General features: G+C 46.0%; 13 non-coding genes and 2 pseudogenes across 13 annotated transcripts; all 15 read right to left on the reverse strand.

The window, feature by feature from the left end:
* Positions 1-77: 77 nt before the first annotated feature.
* Positions 78-268, reverse strand: LOC141218475 (U2 spliceosomal RNA). The gene has a single exon (XR_012287171.1). It is a non-coding gene; the product is annotated as a U2 spliceosomal RNA (small nuclear RNA).
* A 1121-nt stretch (positions 269-1389) lies between these two features.
* On the reverse strand, positions 1390-1580 carry LOC141218476 (U2 spliceosomal RNA). Its single transcript, XR_012287172.1, has one exon. It is a non-coding gene; the product is annotated as a U2 spliceosomal RNA (small nuclear RNA).
* Positions 1581-2702: 1122 nt separating this feature from the next.
* On the reverse strand, positions 2703-2884 carry LOC141218326 (U2 spliceosomal RNA). The gene has a single exon (XR_012287080.1). It is a non-coding gene; the product is annotated as a U2 spliceosomal RNA (small nuclear RNA).
* Positions 2885-3408: 524 nt separating this feature from the next.
* Positions 3409-3523, reverse strand: LOC141218420 (U2 spliceosomal RNA; annotated as a pseudogene).
* A 1122-nt stretch (positions 3524-4645) lies between these two features.
* On the reverse strand, positions 4646-4836 carry LOC141218478 (U2 spliceosomal RNA). Its single transcript, XR_012287175.1, has one exon. It is a non-coding gene; the product is annotated as a U2 spliceosomal RNA (small nuclear RNA).
* Positions 4837-5960: 1124 nt separating this feature from the next.
* LOC141218479 (U2 spliceosomal RNA) lies at positions 5961-6151 on the reverse strand. Its single transcript, XR_012287176.1, has one exon. It is a non-coding gene; the product is annotated as a U2 spliceosomal RNA (small nuclear RNA).
* Positions 6152-7277: 1126 nt separating this feature from the next.
* Positions 7278-7468, reverse strand: LOC141218480 (U2 spliceosomal RNA). Its single transcript, XR_012287177.1, has one exon. It is a non-coding gene; the product is annotated as a U2 spliceosomal RNA (small nuclear RNA).
* A 1121-nt stretch (positions 7469-8589) lies between these two features.
* Positions 8590-8780, reverse strand: LOC141218481 (U2 spliceosomal RNA). The gene has a single exon (XR_012287178.1). It is a non-coding gene; the product is annotated as a U2 spliceosomal RNA (small nuclear RNA).
* Positions 8781-9902: 1122 nt separating this feature from the next.
* On the reverse strand, positions 9903-10084 carry LOC141218327 (U2 spliceosomal RNA). The gene has a single exon (XR_012287081.1). It is a non-coding gene; the product is annotated as a U2 spliceosomal RNA (small nuclear RNA).
* A 524-nt stretch (positions 10085-10608) lies between these two features.
* Positions 10609-10724, reverse strand: LOC141218409 (U2 spliceosomal RNA; annotated as a pseudogene).
* A 1123-nt stretch (positions 10725-11847) lies between these two features.
* LOC141218482 (U2 spliceosomal RNA) lies at positions 11848-12038 on the reverse strand. The gene has a single exon (XR_012287179.1). It is a non-coding gene; the product is annotated as a U2 spliceosomal RNA (small nuclear RNA).
* Positions 12039-13160: 1122 nt separating this feature from the next.
* LOC141218202 (U2 spliceosomal RNA) lies at positions 13161-13351 on the reverse strand. Its single transcript, XR_012286958.1, has one exon. It is a non-coding gene; the product is annotated as a U2 spliceosomal RNA (small nuclear RNA).
* Positions 13352-14474: 1123 nt separating this feature from the next.
* Positions 14475-14665, reverse strand: LOC141218164 (U2 spliceosomal RNA). Its single transcript, XR_012286923.1, has one exon. It is a non-coding gene; the product is annotated as a U2 spliceosomal RNA (small nuclear RNA).
* Positions 14666-15788: 1123 nt separating this feature from the next.
* On the reverse strand, positions 15789-15979 carry LOC141218484 (U2 spliceosomal RNA). The gene has a single exon (XR_012287181.1). It is a non-coding gene; the product is annotated as a U2 spliceosomal RNA (small nuclear RNA).
* Positions 15980-17102: 1123 nt separating this feature from the next.
* LOC141218485 (U2 spliceosomal RNA) lies at positions 17103-17293 on the reverse strand. The gene has a single exon (XR_012287182.1). It is a non-coding gene; the product is annotated as a U2 spliceosomal RNA (small nuclear RNA).
* Between the last annotated feature and the right edge of the window lie 519 nt (positions 17294-17812).

Genomic DNA, 17812 nt, shown 5'->3' on the forward strand with positions numbered 1-17812 from the left:
CCAAAATCCGACAAACAAGCAAAATGAACAAAAAGCATTGAATTCAATTCTTTCTGATTTTAGAAACTGCATTAAAGAAGGGGTGCACCGGTCCTGGAGATACTGCAATACCAGGTCAATGCGTGGAGTGGACAGAGCAAGCTCTTTTTCCATCTCCCTGTTCTAAAAATCCATTTAATATATGGTCCCCAGATAGGGGACGTATCAGATATTAAACTGATAAGAACAGATACTACACTTGATCTTAGCCAAAAGGCCGAGAAGCGATAACCAGAATTGGTTTCCGACTACGGTGCCACCCAAGGATTCTGAAAAGTCCATTTGTGGAGATGGCCACCTGGACTCCCGTTAAGAAGACATGCTGTCAACCTCTAGATCCCTCACATGCCTGCACTTTTCGGCTTGCTGCTGCTGCAATCCACGCGTTTTAGATCTGCATAACTCCACCTCTTTTAGCACAGTACCCTCAACCCCCGGCTGTTCCCACCCGCCTCAACACCGTTGGAAGGGAGGAGAACCAATTAAGGCGGGGGGGGGGGTGGAACGAGCAGCTGTCTACCCTTAGCAGGAGGGTTGCTGATTAATTACATCTCCTGCTGCTGCTGCTGCTGGCTGTCCAGCAGCAGACTGAAGGTGGCTGCTGCTGTGCGCAGGTATATAAAGGCTCAGAGCCTATTATGACACGCGCAGCCAGCGTTCCATTGCCACATTCCGTCTACTGCAGGCGGGATACCTGGATGGCTGAATGTCACTGAGAAGCTCACAGAGACCGCCATAAGCAACAGTTTAAAAGAATGCCACAGACTAATCAACCAAACTTTTTGGGTTGGTTTCTCTTTTATAGTCTGCAGGCATTAAATGAAAGAAGTCAGTGTTCCAGCAGAGGGAGACAACGTTTCAGAAAAGGCATTGTAGCAAACCAAAAAAGAAATTTTAAGCGCAGCAGAGTAACCAGCTCACATACCTGTTAGCTCAGGTGAGTTTAAAAGGCTGCTGTTGATAACAAGGGCATTTGCTAAATAGATGGTGTGTGTGCAACAATATACTGAAAGGTCAATTATATTGTGCAGCTTATCTCACCACCTGTAGTTATTTAGGTGAAAGCTCCAAAATGCTTGCCTAATATGTCTGTTTATCCAAAAGGAAGTATAGAGGGAGAGCTAGATAGATAGCATTGCATTACATTACATTACATGGCAATGCAATGCACAGTTGCTGAAGTTGAACCAAAATGAGCTTGTCATCTGGCTTCTGCAACTTTTAACATGAAAAATCCAATGAGGAGAAGAAAAGCAAAGCCAAAGAGTCCATCCCAAAATCCGACAAACAAGCAAAATGAACAAAAAGCATTGAATTCAATTCTTTCTGATTTTAGAAACTGCATTAAAGAAGGGGTGCACCGGTCCTGGAGATACTGCAATACCAGGTCAATGCGTGGAGTGGACAGAGCAAGCTCTTTTTCCATCTCCCTGTTCTAAAAATCCATTTAATATATGGTCCCCAGATAGGGGACGTATCAGATATTAAACTGATAAGAACAGATACTACACTTGATCTTAGCCAAAAGGCCGAGAAGCGATAACCAGAATTGGTTTCCGACTACGGTGCCACCCAAGGATTCTGAAAAGTCCATTTGTGGAGATGGCCACCTGGACTCCCGTTAAGAAGACATGCTGTCAACCTCTAGATCCCTCACATGCCTGCACTTTTCGGCTTGCTGCTGCTGCAATCCACGCGTTTTAGATCTGCATAACTCCACCTCTTTTAGCACAGTACCCTCAACCCCCGGCTGTTCCCACCCGCCTCAACACCGTTGGAAGGGAGGAGAACCAATTAAGGCAGGGGGGGGGGGTGGAACGAGCAGCTGTCTACCCTTAGCAGGAGGGTTGCTGATTAATTACCTCTCCTGCTGCTGCTGCTGCTGGCTGTCCAGCAGCAGACTGAAGGTGGCTGCTGCTGTGCGCAGGTATATAAAGGCTCAGAGCCTATTATGACACGCGCAGCCAGCGTTCCATTGCCACATTCCGTCTACTGCAGGCGGGATACCTGGATGGCTGAATGTCACTGAGAAGCTCACAGAGACCGCCATAAGCAACAGTTTAAAAGAATGCCACAGACTAATCAACCAAACTTTTTGGGTTGGTTTCTCTTTTATAGTCTGCAGGCATTAAATGAAAGAAGTCAGTGTTCCAGCAGAGGGAGACAACGTTTCAGAAAAGGCATTGTAGCAAACCAAAAAAGAAATTTTAAGCGCAGCAGAGTAACCAGCTCACATACCTGTTAGCTCAGGTGAGTTTAAAAGGCTGCTGTTGATAACAAGGGCATTTGCTAAATAGATGGTGTGTGTGCAACAATATACTGAAAGGTCAATTATATTGTGCAGCTTATCTCACCACCTGTAGTTATTTAGGTGAAAGCTCCAAAATGCTTGCCTAATATGTCTGTTTATCCAAAAGGAAGTATAGAGGGAGAGCTAGATAGATAGCATTGCATTACATTACATTACATGGCAATGCAATGCACAGTTGCTGAAGTTGAACCAAAATGAGCTTGTCATCTGGCTTCTGCAACTTTTAACATGAAAAATCCAATGAGGAGAAGAAAAGCAAAGCCAAAGAGTCCATCCCAAAATCCGACAAACAAGCAAAATGAACAAAAAGCATTGAATTCAATTCTTTCTGATTTTAGAAACTGCATTAAAGAAGGGGTGCACCGGTCCTGGAGATACTGCAATACCAGGTCAATGCGTGGAGTGGACAGAGCAAGCTCTTTTTCCATCTCCCTGTTCTAAAAATCCATTTAATATATGGTCCCCAGATAGGGGACGTATCAGATATTAAACTGATAAGAACAGATTTTTTGATTGAAGCTGCATCCAAGGCACTGAAAAATGTGACCGAAGTCACACCAAAACAGCGCACGAGGCGAGGATTCATGTGGACCCTTCCCGGAGGAGAGGGTCCCCAATAAACCATCCCCATCCCTCCGAGCCAGAAGGCCACAGCGAGGGTCAGGGATCTCCGATGCTCTCCCTAGCCGAAGCCGGAGAAGAGCCGTTTTCGTGCTCCCAGCTTCCATCTAGGCTGCCACCCTAGTGGAGCTGGAGCCTGTGTTGGTTTCTCAGCCCAAAGCTGACCGGACCTCCGACCGGGTTTATAAATATTCCCCTTCCTAGCCCGGAGGCCAGGAATAGGGGGGGTTGCTCAGAAAGTATGATTGGCAAAGGTGCGGCGTGCTACGAAGCCAAGTCTTTCTGGGGTTCCCAGTCCCAGTAAGCTTGGACTCCCACCAGGGCGCCTACTCCTGGGGCACATTGCTCCAAAGCCCTCACACTTACCCAGCCTAGTGACTTCGATCCTGGAGGGCCATGTTTTCCATCAGATAACTCTATGAGCCACCTGGCGTACTAACAAGTGCACCAACCAGTGTGTAATATGCATCAATTTACTAGGGCAGCCCAAGGACAAAACTGCCTTTTCAAAAGATACTACACTTGATCTTAGCCAAAAGGCCGAGAAGCGATAACCAGAATTGGTTTCCGACTACGGTGCCACCCAAGGATTCTGAAAAGTCCATTTGTGGAGATGGCCACCTGGACTCCCGTTAAGAAGACATGCTGTCAACCTCTAGATCCCTCACATGCCTGCACTTTTCGGCTTGCTGCTGCTGCAATCCACGCGTTTTAGATCTGCATAACTCCACCTCTTTTAGCACAGTACCCTCAACCCCCGGCTGTTCCCACCCGCCTCAACACCGTTGGAAGGGAGGAGAACCAATTAAGGCGGGGGGGGGGGGTGGAACGAGCAGCTGTCTACCCTTAGCAGGAGGGTTGCTGATTAATTACCTCTCCTGCTGCTGCTGCTGCTGGCTGTCCAGCAGCAGACTGAAGGTTGCTGCTGCTGTGCCCAGGTATATAAAGGCTCAGAGCCTATTATGACACGCGCAGCCAGCGTTCCATTGCCACATTCCGTCTACTGCAGGCGGGATACCTGGATGGCTGAATGTCACTGAGAAGCTCACAGAGACCGCCATAAGCAACAGTTTAAAAGAATGCCACAGACTAATCAACCAAACTTTTTGGGTTGGTTTCTCTTTTATAGTCTGCAGGCATTAAATGAAAGAAGTCAGTGTTCCAGCAGAGGGAGACAACGTTTCAGAAAAGGCATTGTAGCAAACCAAAAAAGAAATTTTAAGCGCAGCAGAGTAACCAGCTCACATACCTGTTAGCTCAGGTGAGTTTAAAAGGCTGCTGTTGATAACAAGGGAATTTGCTAAATAGATGGTGTGTGTGCAACAATATACTGAAAGGTCAATTATATTGTGCAGCTTATCTCACCACCTGTAGTTATTTAGGTGAAAGCTCCAAAATGCTTGCCTAATATGTCTGTTTATCCAAAAGGAAGTATAGAGGGAGAGCTAGATAGATAGCATTGCATTACATTACATTACATGGCAATGCAATGCACAGTTGCTGAAGTTGAACCAAAATGAGCTTGTCATCTGGCTTCTGCAACTTTTAACATGAAAAATCCAATGAAGAGAAGAAAAGCAAAGCCAAAGAGTCCATCCCAAAATCCGACAAACAAGCAAAATGAACAAAAAGCATTGAATTCAATTCTTTCTGATTTTAGAAACTGCATTAAAGAAGGGGTGCACCGGTCCTGGAGATACTGCAATACCAGGTCAATGCGTGGAGTGGACAGAGCAAGCTCTTTTTCCATCTCCCTGTTCTAAAAATCCATTTAATATATGGTCCCCAGATAGGGGACGTATCAGATATTAAACTGATAAGAACAGATACTACACTTGATCTTAGCCAAAAGGCCGAGAAGCGATAACCAGAATTGGTTTCCGACTACGGTGCCACCCAAGGATTCTGAAAAGTCCATTTGTGGAGATGGCCACCTGGACTCCCGTTAAGAAGACATGCTGTCAACCTCTAGATCCCTCACATGCCTGCACTTTTCGGCTTGCTGCTGCTGCAATCCACGCGTTTTAGATCTGCATAACTCCACCTCTTTTAGCACAGTACCCTCAACCCCCGGCTGTTCCCACCCGCCTCAACACCGTTGGAAGGGAGGAGAACCAATTAAGGCGGGGGGGGGGGTGGAACGAGCAGCTGTCTACCCTTAGCAGGAGGGTTGCTGATTAATTACCTCTCCTGCTGCTGCTGCTGCTGCTGGCTGTCCAGCAGCAGACTGAAGGTGGCTGCTGCTGTGCGCAGGTATATAAAGGCTCAGAGCCTATTATGACACGCGCAGCCAGCGTTCCATTGCCACATTCCGTCTACTGCAGGCGGGATACCTGGATGGCTGAATGTCACTGAGAAGCTCACAGAGACCGCCATAAGCAACAGTTTAAAAGAATGCCACAGACTAATCAACCAAACTTTTTGGGTTGGTTTCTCTTTTATAGTCTGCAGGCATTAAATGAAAGAAGTCAGTGTTCCAGCAGAGGGAGACAACGTTTCAGAAAAGGCATTGTAGCAAACCAAAAAAGAAATTTTAAGCGCAGCAGAGTAACCAGCTCACATACCTGTTAGCTCAGGTGAGTTTAAAAGGCTGCTGTTGATAACAAGGGCATTTGCTAAATAGATGGTGTGTGTGCAACAATATACTGAAAGGTCAATTATATTGTGCAGCTTATCTCACCACCTGTAGTTATTTAGGTGAAAGCTCCAAAATGCTTGCCTAATATGTCTGTTTATCCAAAAGGAAGTATAGAGGGAGAGCTAGATAGATAGCATTGTATTACATTACATTACATGGCAATGCAATGCACAGTTGCTGAAGTTGAACCAAAATGAGCTTGTCATCTGGCTTCTGCAACTTTTAACATGAAAAATCCAATGAGGAGAAGAAAAGCAAAGCCAGAGAGTCCATCCCAAAATCCGACAAACAAGCAAAATGAACAAAAAGCATTGAATTCAATTCTTTCTGATTTTAGAAACTGCATTAAAGAAGGGGTGCACCGGTCCTGGAGATACTGCAATACCAGGTCAATGCGTGGAGTGGACAGAGCAAGCTCTTTTTCCATCTCCCTGTTCTAAAAATCCATTTAATATATGGTCCCCAGATAGGGGACGTATCAGATATTAAACTGATAAGAACAGATACTACACTTGATCTTAGCCAAAAGGCCGAGAAGCGATAACCAGAATTGGTTTCCGACTACGGTGCCACCCAAGGATTCTGAAAAGTCCATTTGTGGAGATGGCCACCTGGACTCCCGTTAAGAAGACATGCTGTCAACCTCTAGATCCCTCACATATCTGCACTTTTCGGCTTGCTGCTGCTGCAATCCACGCGTTTTAGATCTGCATAACTCCACCTCTTTTAGCACAGTACCCTCAACCCCCGGCTGTTCCCACCCGCCTCAACACCGTTGGAAGGGAGGAGAACCAATTAAGGCGGGGGGGGGGGGGTGGAACGAGCAGCTGTCTACCCTTAGCAGGAGGGTTGCTGATTAATTACCTCTCCTGCTGCTGCTGCTGCTGCTGGCTGTCCAGCAGCAGACTGAAGGTGGCTGCTGCTGTGCGCAGGTATATAAAGGCTCAGAGCCTATTATGACACGCGCAGCCAGCGTTCCATTGCCACATTCCGTCTACTGCAGGCGGGATACCTGGATGGCTGAATGTCACTGAGAAGCTCACAGAGACCGCCATAAGCAACAGTTTAAAAGAATGCCACAGACTAATCAACCAAACTTTTTGGGTTGGTTTCTCTTTTATAGTCTGCAGGCATTAAATGAAAGAAGTCAGTGTTCCAGCAGAGGGAGACAACGTTTCAGAAAAGGCATTGTAGCAAACCAAAAAAGAAATTTTAAGCGCAGCAGAGTAACCAGCTCACATACCTGTTAGCTCAGGTGAGTTTAAAAGGCTGCTGTTGATAACAAGGGCATTTGCTAAATAGATGGTGTGTGTGCAACAATATACTGAAAGGTCAATTATATTGTGCAGCTTATCTCACCACCTGTAGTAATTTAGGTGAAAGCTCCAAAATGCTTGCCTAATATGTCTGTTTATCCAAAAGGAAGTATAGAGGGAGAGCTAGATAGATAGCATTGCATTACATTACATTACATGGCAATGCAATGCACAGTTGCTGAAGTTGAACCAAAATGAGCTTGTCATCTGGCTTCTGCAACTTTTAACATGAAAAATCCAATGAGGAGAAGAAAAGCAAAGCCAAAGAGTCCATCCCAAAATCCGACAAACAAGCAAAATGAACAAAAAGCATTGAATTCAATTCTTTCTGATTTTAGAAACTGCATTAAAGAAGGGGTGCACCGGTCCTGGAGATACTGCAATACCAGGTCAATGCGTGGAGTGGACAGAGCAAGCTCTTTTTCCATCTCCCTGTTCTAAAAATCCATTTAATATATGGTCCCCAGATAGGGGACGTATCAGATATTAAACTGATAAGAACAGATACTACACTTGATCTTAGCCAAAAGGCCGAGAAGCGATAACCAGAATTGGTTTCCGACTACGGTGCCACCCAAGGATTCTGAAAAGTCCATTTGTGGAGATGGCCACCTGGACTCCCGTTAAGAAGACATGCTGTCAACCTCTAGATCCCTCACATGCCTGCACTTTTCGGCTTGCTGCTGCTGCAATCCACGCGTTTTAGATCTGCATAACTCCACCTCTTTTAGCACAGTACCCTCAACCCCCGGCTGTTCCCACCCGCCTCAACACCGTTGGAAGGGAGGAGAACCAATTAAGGCGGGGGGGGGGGTGGAACGAGCAGCTGTCTACCCTTAGCAGGAGGGTTGCTGATTAATTACATCTCCTGCTGCTGCTGCTGCTGGCTGTCCAGCAGCAGACTGAAGGTGGCTGCTGCTGTGCGCAGGTATATAAAGGCTCAGAGCCTATTATGACACGCGCAGCCAGCGTTCCATTGCCACATTCCGTCTACTGCAGGCGGGATACCTGGATGGCTGAATGTCACTGAGAAGCTCACAGAGACCGCCATAAGCAACAGTTTAAAAGAATGCCACAGACTAATCAACCAAACTTTTTGGGTTGGTTTCTCTTTTATAGTCTGCAGGCATTAAATGAAAGAAGTCAGTGTTCCAGCAGAGGGAGACAACGTTTCAGAAAAGGCATTGTAGCAAACCAAAAAAGAAATTTTAAGCGCAGCAGAGTAACCAGCTCACATACCTGTTAGCTCAGGTGAGTTTAAAAGGCTGCTGTTGATAACAAGGGCATTTGCTAAATAGATGGTGTGTGTGCAACAATATACTGAAAGGTCAATTATATTGTGCAGCTTATCTCACCACCTGTAGTTATTTAGGTGAAAGCTCCAAAATGCTTGCCTAATATGTCTGTTTATCCAAAAGGAAGTATAGAGGGAGAGCTAGATAGATAGCATTGCATTACATTACATTACATGGCAATGCAATGCACAGTTGCTGAAGTTGAACCAAAATGAGCTTGTCATCTGGCTTCTGCAACTTTTAACATGAAAAATCCAATGAGGAGAAGAAAAGCAAAGCCAAAGAGTCCATCCCAAAATCCGACAAACAAGCAAAATGAACAAAAAGCATTGAATTCAATTCTTTCTGATTTTAGAAACTGCATTAAAGAAGGGGTGCACCGGTCCTGGAGATACTGCAATACCAGGTCAATGCGTGGAGTGGACAGAGCAAGCTCTTTTTCCATCTCCCTGTTCTAAAAATCCATTTAATATATGGTCCCCAGATAGGGGACGTATCAGATATTAAACTGATAAGAACAGATACTACACTTGATCTTAGCCAAAAGGCCGAGAAGCGATAACCAGAATTGGTTTCCGACTACGGTGCCACCCAAGGATTCTGAAAAGTCCATTTGTGGAGATGGCCACCTGGACTCCCGTTAAGAAGACATGCTGTCAACCTCTAGATCCCTCACATGCCTGCACTTTTCGGCTTGCTGCTGCTGCAATCCACGCGTTTTAGATCTGCATAACTCCACCTCTTTTAGCACAGTACCCTCAACCCCCGGCTGTTCCCACCCGCCTCAACACCGTTGGAAGGGAGGAGAACCAATTAAGGCAGGGGGGGGGGGTGGAACGAGCAGCTGTCTACCCTTAGCAGGAGGGTTGCTGATTAATTACCTCTCCTGCTGCTGCTGCTGCTGGCTGTCCAGCAGCAGACTGAAGGTGGCTGCTGCTGTGCGCAGGTATATAAAGGCTCAGAGCCTATTATGACACGCGCAGCCAGCGTTCCATTGCCACATTCCGTCTACTGCAGGCGGGATACCTGGATGGCTGAATGTCACTGAGAAGCTCACAGAGACCGCCATAAGCAACAGTTTAAAAGAATGCCACAGACTAATCAACCAAACTTTTTGGGTTGGTTTCTCTTTTATAGTCTGCAGGCATTAAATGAAAGAAGTCAGTGTTCCAGCAGAGGGAGACAACGTTTCAGAAAAGGCATTGTAGCAAACCAAAAAAGAAATTTTAAGCGCAGCAGAGTAACCAGCTCACATACCTGTTAGCTCAGGTGAGTTTAAAAGGCTGCTGTTGATAACAAGGGCATTTGCTAAATAGATGGTGTGTGTGCAACAATATACTGAAAGGTCAATTATATTGTGCAGCTTATCTCACCACCTGTAGTTATTTAGGTGAAAGCTCCAAAATGCTTGCCTAATATGTCTGTTTATCCAAAAGGAAGTATAGAGGGAGAGCTAGATAGATAGCATTGCATTACATTACATTACATGGCAATGCAATGCACAGTTGCTGAAGTTGAACCAAAATGAGCTTGTCATCTGGCTTCTGCAACTTTTAACATGAAAAATCCAATGAGGAGAAGAAAAGCAAAGCCAAAGAGTCCATCCCAAAATCCGACAAACAAGCAAAATGAACAAAAAGCATTGAATTCAATTCTTTCTGATTTTAGAAACTGCATTAAAGAAGGGGTGCACCGGTCCTGGAGATACTGCAATACCAGGTCAATGCGTGGAGTGGACAGAGCAAGCTCTTTTTCCATCTCCCTGTTCTAAAAATCCATTTAATATATGGTCCCCAGATAGGGGACGTATCAGATATTAAACTGATAAGAACAGATTTTTTGATTGAAGCTGCATCCAAGGCACTGAAAAATGTGACCGAAGTCACACCAAAACAGCGCACGAGGCGAGGATTCATGTGGACCCTTCCCGGAGGAGAGGGTCCCCAATAAACCATCCCCATCCCTCCGAGCCAGAAGGCCACAGCGAGGGTCAGGGATCTCCGATGCTCTCCCTAGCCGAAGCCGGAGAAGAGCCGTTTTCGTGCTCCCAGCTTCCATCTAGGCTGCCACCCTAGTGGAGCTGGAGCCTGTGTTGGTTTCTCAGCCCAAAGCTGACCGGACCTCCGACCGGGTTTATAAAAATTCCCCTTCCTAGCCCGGAGGCCAGGAATAGGGGGGGTTGCTCAGAAAGTATGATTGGCAAAGGTGCGGCGTGCTACGAAGCCAAGTCTTTCTGGGGTTCCCAGTCCCAGTAAGCTTGGACTCCCACCAGGGCGCCTACTCCTGGGGCACATTGCTCCAAAGCCCTCACACTTACCCAGCCTAGTGACTTCGATCCTGGAGGGCCATGATTTCCATCAGATAACTCTATGAGCCACCTGGCGTACTAACAAGTGCACCAAACCAGTGTGTAATATGCATCAATTTACTAGGGCAGCCCAAGGACAAAACTGCCTTTTCAAAAGATACTACACTTGATCTTAGCCAAAAGGCCGAGAAGCGATAACCAGAATTGGTTTCCGACTACGGTGCCACCCAAGGATTCTGAAAAGTCCATTTGTGGAGATGGCCACCTGGACTCCCGTTAAGAAGACATGCTGTCAACCTCTAGATCCCTCACATGCCTGCACTTTTCGGCTTGCTGCTGCTGCAATCCACGCGTTTTAGATCTGCATAACTCCACCTCTTTTAGCACAGTACCCTCAACCCCCGGCTGTTCCCACCCGCCTCAACACCGTTGGAAGGGAGGAGAACCAATTAAGGCGGGGGGGGGGGGGTGGAACGAGCAGCTGTCTACCCTTAGCAGGAGGGTTGCTGATTAATTACCTCTCCTGCTGCTGCTGCTGCTGGCTGTCCAGCAGCAGACTGAAGGTTGCTGCTGCTGTGCGCAGGTATATAAAGGCTCAGAGCCTATTATGACACGCGCAGCCAGCGTTCCATTGCCACATTCCGTCTACTGCAGGCGGGATACCTGGATGGCTGAATGTCACTGAGAAGCTCACAGAGACCGCCATAAGCAACAGTTTAAAAGAATGCCACAGACTAATCAACCAAACTTTTTGGGTTGGTTTCTCTTTTATAGTCTGCAGGCATTAAATGAAAGAAGTCAGTGTTCCAGCAGAGGGAGACAACGTTTCAGAAAAGGCATTGTAGCAAACCAAAAAAGAAATTTTAAGCGCAGCAGAGTAACCAGCTCACATACCTGTTAGCTCAGGTGAGTTTAAAAGGCTGCTGTTGATAACAAGGGCATTTGCTAAATAGATGGTGTGTGTGCAACAATATACTGAAAGGTCAATTATATTGTGCAGCTTATCTCACCACCTGTAGTTATTTAGGTGAAAGCTCCAAAATGCTTGCCTAATATGTCTGTTTATCCAAAAGGAAGTATAGAGGGAGAGCTAGATAGATAGGATTGCATTACATTACATTACATGGCAATGCAATGCACAGTTGCTGAAGTTGAACCAAAATGAGCTTGTCATCTGGCTTCTGCAACTTTTAACATGAAAAATCCAATGAGGAGAAGAAAAGCAAAGCCAAAGAGTCCATCCCAAAATCCGACAAACAAGCAAAATGAACAAAAAGCATTGAATTCAATTCTTTCTGATTTTAGAAACTGCATTAAAGAAGGGGTGCACCGGTCCTGGAGATACTGCAATACCAGGTCAATGCGTGGAGTGGACAGAGCAAGCTCTTTTTCCATCTCCCTGTTCTAAAAATCCATTTAATATATGGTCCCCAGATAGGGGACGTATCAGATATTAAACTGATAAGAACAGATACTACACTTGATCTTAGCCAAAAGGCCGAGAAGCGATAACCAGAATTGGTTTCCGACTACGGTGCCACCCAAGGATTCTGAAAAGTCCATTTGTGGAGATGGCCACCTGGACTCCCGTTAAGAAGACATGCTGTCAACCTCTAGATCCCTCACATGCCTGCACTTTTCGGCTTGCTGCTGCTGCAATCCACGCGTTTTAGATCTGCATAACTCCACCTCTTTTAGCACAGTACCCTCAACTCCCGGCTGTTCCCACCCGCCTCAACACCGTTGGAAGGGAGGAGAACCAATTAAGGCGGGGGGGGGGGTGGAACGAGCAGCTGTCTACCCTTAGCAGGAGGGTTGCTGATTAATTACCTCTCCTGCTGCTGCTGCTGCTGGCTGTCCAGCAGCAGACTGAAGGTGGCTGCTGCTGTGCGCAGGTATATAAAAGCTCAGAGCCTATTATGACACGCGCAGCCAGCGTTCCATTGCCACATTCCGTCTACTGCAGGCGGGATACCTGGATGGCTGAATGTCACTGAGAAGCTCACAGAGACCGCCATAAGCAACAGTTTAAAAGAATGCCACAGACTAATCAACCAAACTTTTTGGGTTGGTTTCTCTTTTATAGTCTGCAGGCATTAAATGAAAGAAGTCAGTGTTCCAGCAGAGGGAGACAACGTTTCAGAAAAGGCATTGTAGCAAACCAAAAAAGAAATTTTAAGCGCAGCAGAGTAACCAGCTCACATACCTGTTAGCTCAGGTGAGTTTAAAAGGCTGCTGTTGATAACAAGGGCATTTGCTAAATAGATGGTGTGTGTGCAACAATATACTGAAAGGTCAATTATATTGTGCAGCTTATCTCACCACCTGTAGTTATTTAGGTGAAAGCTCCAAAATGCTTGCCTAATATGTCTGTTTATCCAAAAGGAAGTATAGAGGGAGAGCTAGATAGATAGCATTGCATTACATTACATTACATGGCAATGCAATGCACAGTTGCTGAAGTTGAACCAAAATGAGCTTGTCATCTGGCTTCTGCAACTTTTAACATGAAAAATCCAATGAGGAGAAGCAAAGCAAAGCCAAAGAGTCCATCCCAAAATCCGACAAACAAGCAAAATGAACAAAAAAGCATTGAATTCAATTCTTTCTGATTTTAGAAACTGCATTAAAGAAGGGGTGCACCGGTCCTGGAGATACTGCAATACCAGGTCAATGCATGGAGTGGACAGAGCAAGCTCTTTTTCCATCTCCCTGTTCTAAAAATCCATTTAATATATGGTCCCCAGACAGGGGACGTATCAGATATTAAACTGATAAGAACAGATACTACACTTGATCTTAGCCAAAAGGCCGAGAAGCGATAACCAGAATTGGTTTCCGACTACGGTGCCACCCAAGGATTCTGAAAAGTCCATTTGTGGAGATGGCCACCTGGACTCCTGTTAAGAAGACATGCTGTCAACCTCTAGATCCCTCACATGCCTGCACTTTTCGGCTTGCTGCTGCTGCAATCCACGCGTTTTAGATCTGCATAACTCCACCTCTTTTAGCACAGTACCCTCAACCCCCGGCTGTTCCCACCCGCCTCAACACCGTTGGAAGGGAGGAGAACCAATTAAGGCGGGTGGGGGGTGGAACGAGCAGCTGTCTACCCTTAGCAGGAGGGTTGCTGATTAATTACCTCTCCTGCTGCTGCTGCTGCTGCTGGCTGTCCAGCAGCAGACTGAAGGTGGCTGCTGCTGTGCGCAGGTATATAAAAGCTCAGAGCCTATTATGACACGCGCAGCCAGCGTTCCATTGCCACATTCCGTCTACTGCAGGTGGGATACCTGGATGGCTGAATGTCACTGAGAAGCTCACAGAGACCGCCATAAGCAACAGTTTAAAAGAATGCCACAGACTAATCAACCAAACTTTTTGGGTTGGTTTCTCTTTTATAGTCTGCAGGCATTAAATGAAAGAAGTCAGTGTTCCAGCAGAGGGAGACAACGTTTCAGAAAAGGCATTGTAGCAAACCAAAAAAGAAATTTTAAGCGCAGCAGAGTAACCAGCTCACATACCTGTTAGCTCAGGTGAGTTTAAAAGGCTGCTGTTGATAACAAGGGCATTTGCTAAATAGATGGTGTGTGTGCAACAATATACTGAAAGGTCAATTATATTGTGCAGCTTATCTCACCACCTGTAGTTATTTAGGTGAAAGCTCCAAAATGCTTGCCTAATATGTCTGTTTATCCAAAAGGAAGTATAGAGGGAGAGCTAGATAGATAGCATTGCATTACATTACATTACATGGCAATGCAATGCACAGTTGCTGAAGTTGAACCAAAATGAGCTTGTCATCTGGCTTCTGCAACTTTTAACATGAAAAATCCAATGAAGAGAAGAAAAGCAAAGCCAAAGAGTCCATCCCAAAATCCGACAAACAAGCAAAATGAACAAAAAGCATTGAATTCAATTCTTTCTGATTTTAGAAACTGCATTAAAGAAGGGGTGCACCGGTCCTGGAGATACTGCAATACCAGGTCAATGCGTGGAGTGGACAGAGCAAGCTCTTTTTCCATCTCCCTGTTCTAAAAATCCATTTAATATATGGTCCCCAGATAGGGGACGTACCAGATATTAAACTGATAAGAACAGATACTACACTTGATCTTAGCCAAAAGGCCGAGAAGCGATAACCAGAATTGGTTTCCGACTACGGTGCCACCCAAGGATTCTGAAAAGTCCATTTGTGGAGATGGCCACCTGGACTCCCGTTAAGAAGACATGCTGTCAACCTCTAGATCCCTCACATGCCTGCACTTTTCGGCTTGCTGCTGCTGCAATCCACGCGTTTTAGATCTGCATAACTCCACCTCTTTTAGCACAGTACCCTCAACCCCCGGCTGTTCCCACCCGCCTCAACACCGTTGGAAGGGAGGAGAACCAATTAAGGCGGGGGGGGGGTGGAACGAGCAGCTGTCTACCCTTAGCAGGAGGGTTGCTGATTAATTACCTCTCCTGCTGCTGCTGCTGCTGCTGGCTGTCCAGCAGCAGACTGAAGGTGGCTGCTGCTGTGCGCATGTATATAAAGGCTCAGAGCCTATTATGACACGCGCAGCCAGCGTTCCATTGCCACATTCCGTCTACTGCAGGCGGGATACCTGGATGGCTGAATGTCACTGAGAAGCTCACAGAGACCGCCATAAGCAACAGTTTAAAAGAATGCCACAGACTAATCAACCAAACTTTTTGGGTTGGTTTCTCTTTTATAGTCTGCAGGCATTAAATGAAAGAAGTCAGTGTTCCAGCAGAGGGAGACAACGTTTCAGAAAAGGCATTGTAGCAAACCAAAAAAGAAATTTTAAGCGCAGCAGAGTAACCAGCTCACATACCTGTTAGCTCAGGTGAGTTTAAAAGGCTGCTGTTGATAACAAGGGCATTTGCTAAATAGATGGTGTGTGTGCAACAATATACTGAAAGGTCAATTATATTGTGCAGCTTATCTCACCACCTGTAGTTATTTAGGTGAAAGCTCCAAAATGCTTGCCTAATATGTCTGTTTATCCAAAAGGAAGTATAGAGGGAGAGCTAGATAGATAGCATTGTATTACATTACATTACATGGCAATGCAATGCACAGTTGCTGAAGTTGAACCAAAATGAGCTTGTCATCTGGCTTCTGCAACTTTTAACATGAAAAATCCAATGAGGAGAAGAAAAGCAAAGCCAAAGAGTCCATCCCAAAATCCGACAAACAAGCAAAATGAACAAAAAGCATTGAATTCAATTCTTTCTGATTTTAGAAACTGCATTAAAGAAGGGGTGCACCGGTCCTGGAGATACTGCAATACCAGGTCAATGCGTGGAGTGGACAGAGCAAGCTCTTTTTCCATCTCCCTGTTCTAAAAATCCATTTAATATATGGTCCCCAGATAGGGGACGTATCAGATATTAAACTGATAAGAACAGATACTACACTTGATCTTAGCCAAAAGGCCGAGAAGCGATAACCAGAATTGGTTTCCGACTACGGTGCCACCCAAGGATTCTGAAAAGTCCATTTGTGGAGATGGCCACCTGGACTCCCGTTAAGAAGACATGCTGTCAACCTCTAGATCCCTCACATGCCTGCACTTTTCGGCTTGCTGCTGCTGCAATCCACGCGTTTTAGATCTGCATAACTCCACCTCTTTTAGCACAGTACCCTCAACCCCCGGCTGTTCCCACCCGCCTCAACACCGTTGGAAGGGAGGAGAACCAATTAAGGCGGGGGGGGGGTGGAACGAGCAGCTGTCTACCCTTAGCAGGAGGGTTGCTGATTAATTACCTCTCCTGCTGCTGCTGCTGCTGCTGGCTGTCCAGCAGCAGACTGAAGGTGGCTGCTGCTGTGCGCATGTATATAAAGGCTCAGAGCCTATTATGACACGCGCAGCCAGCGTTCCATTGCCACATTCCGTCTACTGCAGGCGGGATACCTGGATGGCTGAATGTCACTGAGAAGCTCACAGAGACCGCCATAAGCAACAGTTTAAAAGAATGCCACAGACTAATCAACCAAACTTTTTGGGTTGGTTTCTCTTTTATAGTCTGCAGGCATTAAATGAAAGAAGTCAGTGTTCCAGCAGAGGGAGACAACGTTTCAGAAAAGGCATTGTAGCAAACCAAAAAAGAAATTTTAAGCGCAGCAGAGTAACCAGCTCACATACCTGTTAGCTCAGGTGAGTTTAAAAGGCTGCTGTTGATAACAAGGGCATTTGCTAAATAGATGGTGTGTGTGCAACAATATACTGAAAGGTCAATTATATTGTGCAGCTTATCTCACCACCTGTAGTTATTTAGGTGAAAGCTCCAAAATGCTTGCCTAATATGTCTGTTTATCCAAAAGGAAGTATAGAGGGAGAGCTAGATAGATAGCATTGTATTACATTACATTACATGGCAATGCAATGCACAGTTGCTGAAGTTGAACCAAAATGAGCTTGTCATCTGGCTTCTGCAACTTTTAACATGAAAAATCCAATGAGGAGAAGAAAAGCAAAGCCAAAGAGTCCATCCCAAAATACGACAAACAAGCAAAATGAGCAAAAAGCATTGAATTCAATTCTTTCTGATTTTAGAAACTGCATTAAAGAAGGGGTGCACCGGTCCTGGAGATACTGCAATACCAGGTCAATGCGTGGAGTGGACAGAGCAAGCTCTTTTTCCATCTCCCTGTTCTAAAAATCCATTTAATATATGGTCCCCAGATAGGGGACGTATCAGATATTAAACTGATAAGAACAGATACTACACTTGATCTTAGCCAAAAGGCCGAGAAGCGATAACCAGAATTGGTTTCCGACTACGGTGCCACCCAAGGATTCTGAAAAGTCCATTTGTGGAGATGGCCACCTGGACTCCCGTTAAGAAGACATGCTGTCAACCTCTAGATCCCTCACATGCCTGCACTTTTCGGCTTGCTGCTGCTGCAATCCACGCGTTTTAGATCTGCATAACTCCACCTCTTTTAGCACAGTACCCTCAACCCCCGGCTGTTCCCACCCGCCTCAACACCGTTGGAAGGGAGGAGAACCAATTAAGGCGGGGGGGGGGTGGAACGAGCAGCTGTCTACCCTTAGCAGGAGGGTTGCTGATTAATTACCTCTCCTGCTGCTGCTGCTGCTGCTGGCTGTCCAGCAGCAGACTGAAGGTGGCTGCTGCTGTGCGCAGGTATATAAAAGCTCAGAGCCTATTATGACACGCGCAGCCAGCGTTCCATTGCCACATTCCGTCTACTGCAGGCGGGATACCTGGATGGCTGAATGTCACTGAGAAGCTCACAGAGACCGCCATAAGCAACAG

This window comes from Phyllobates terribilis, unplaced genomic scaffold (genome assembly GCF_046119375.1).
Source record: "Phyllobates terribilis strain yellow unplaced genomic scaffold, ASM4611937v1 Scaffold_249__1_contigs__length_2872098, whole genome shotgun sequence".
In the NCBI taxonomy this organism is placed as follows: domain Eukaryota; kingdom Metazoa; phylum Chordata; class Amphibia; order Anura; family Dendrobatidae; genus Phyllobates; species Phyllobates terribilis.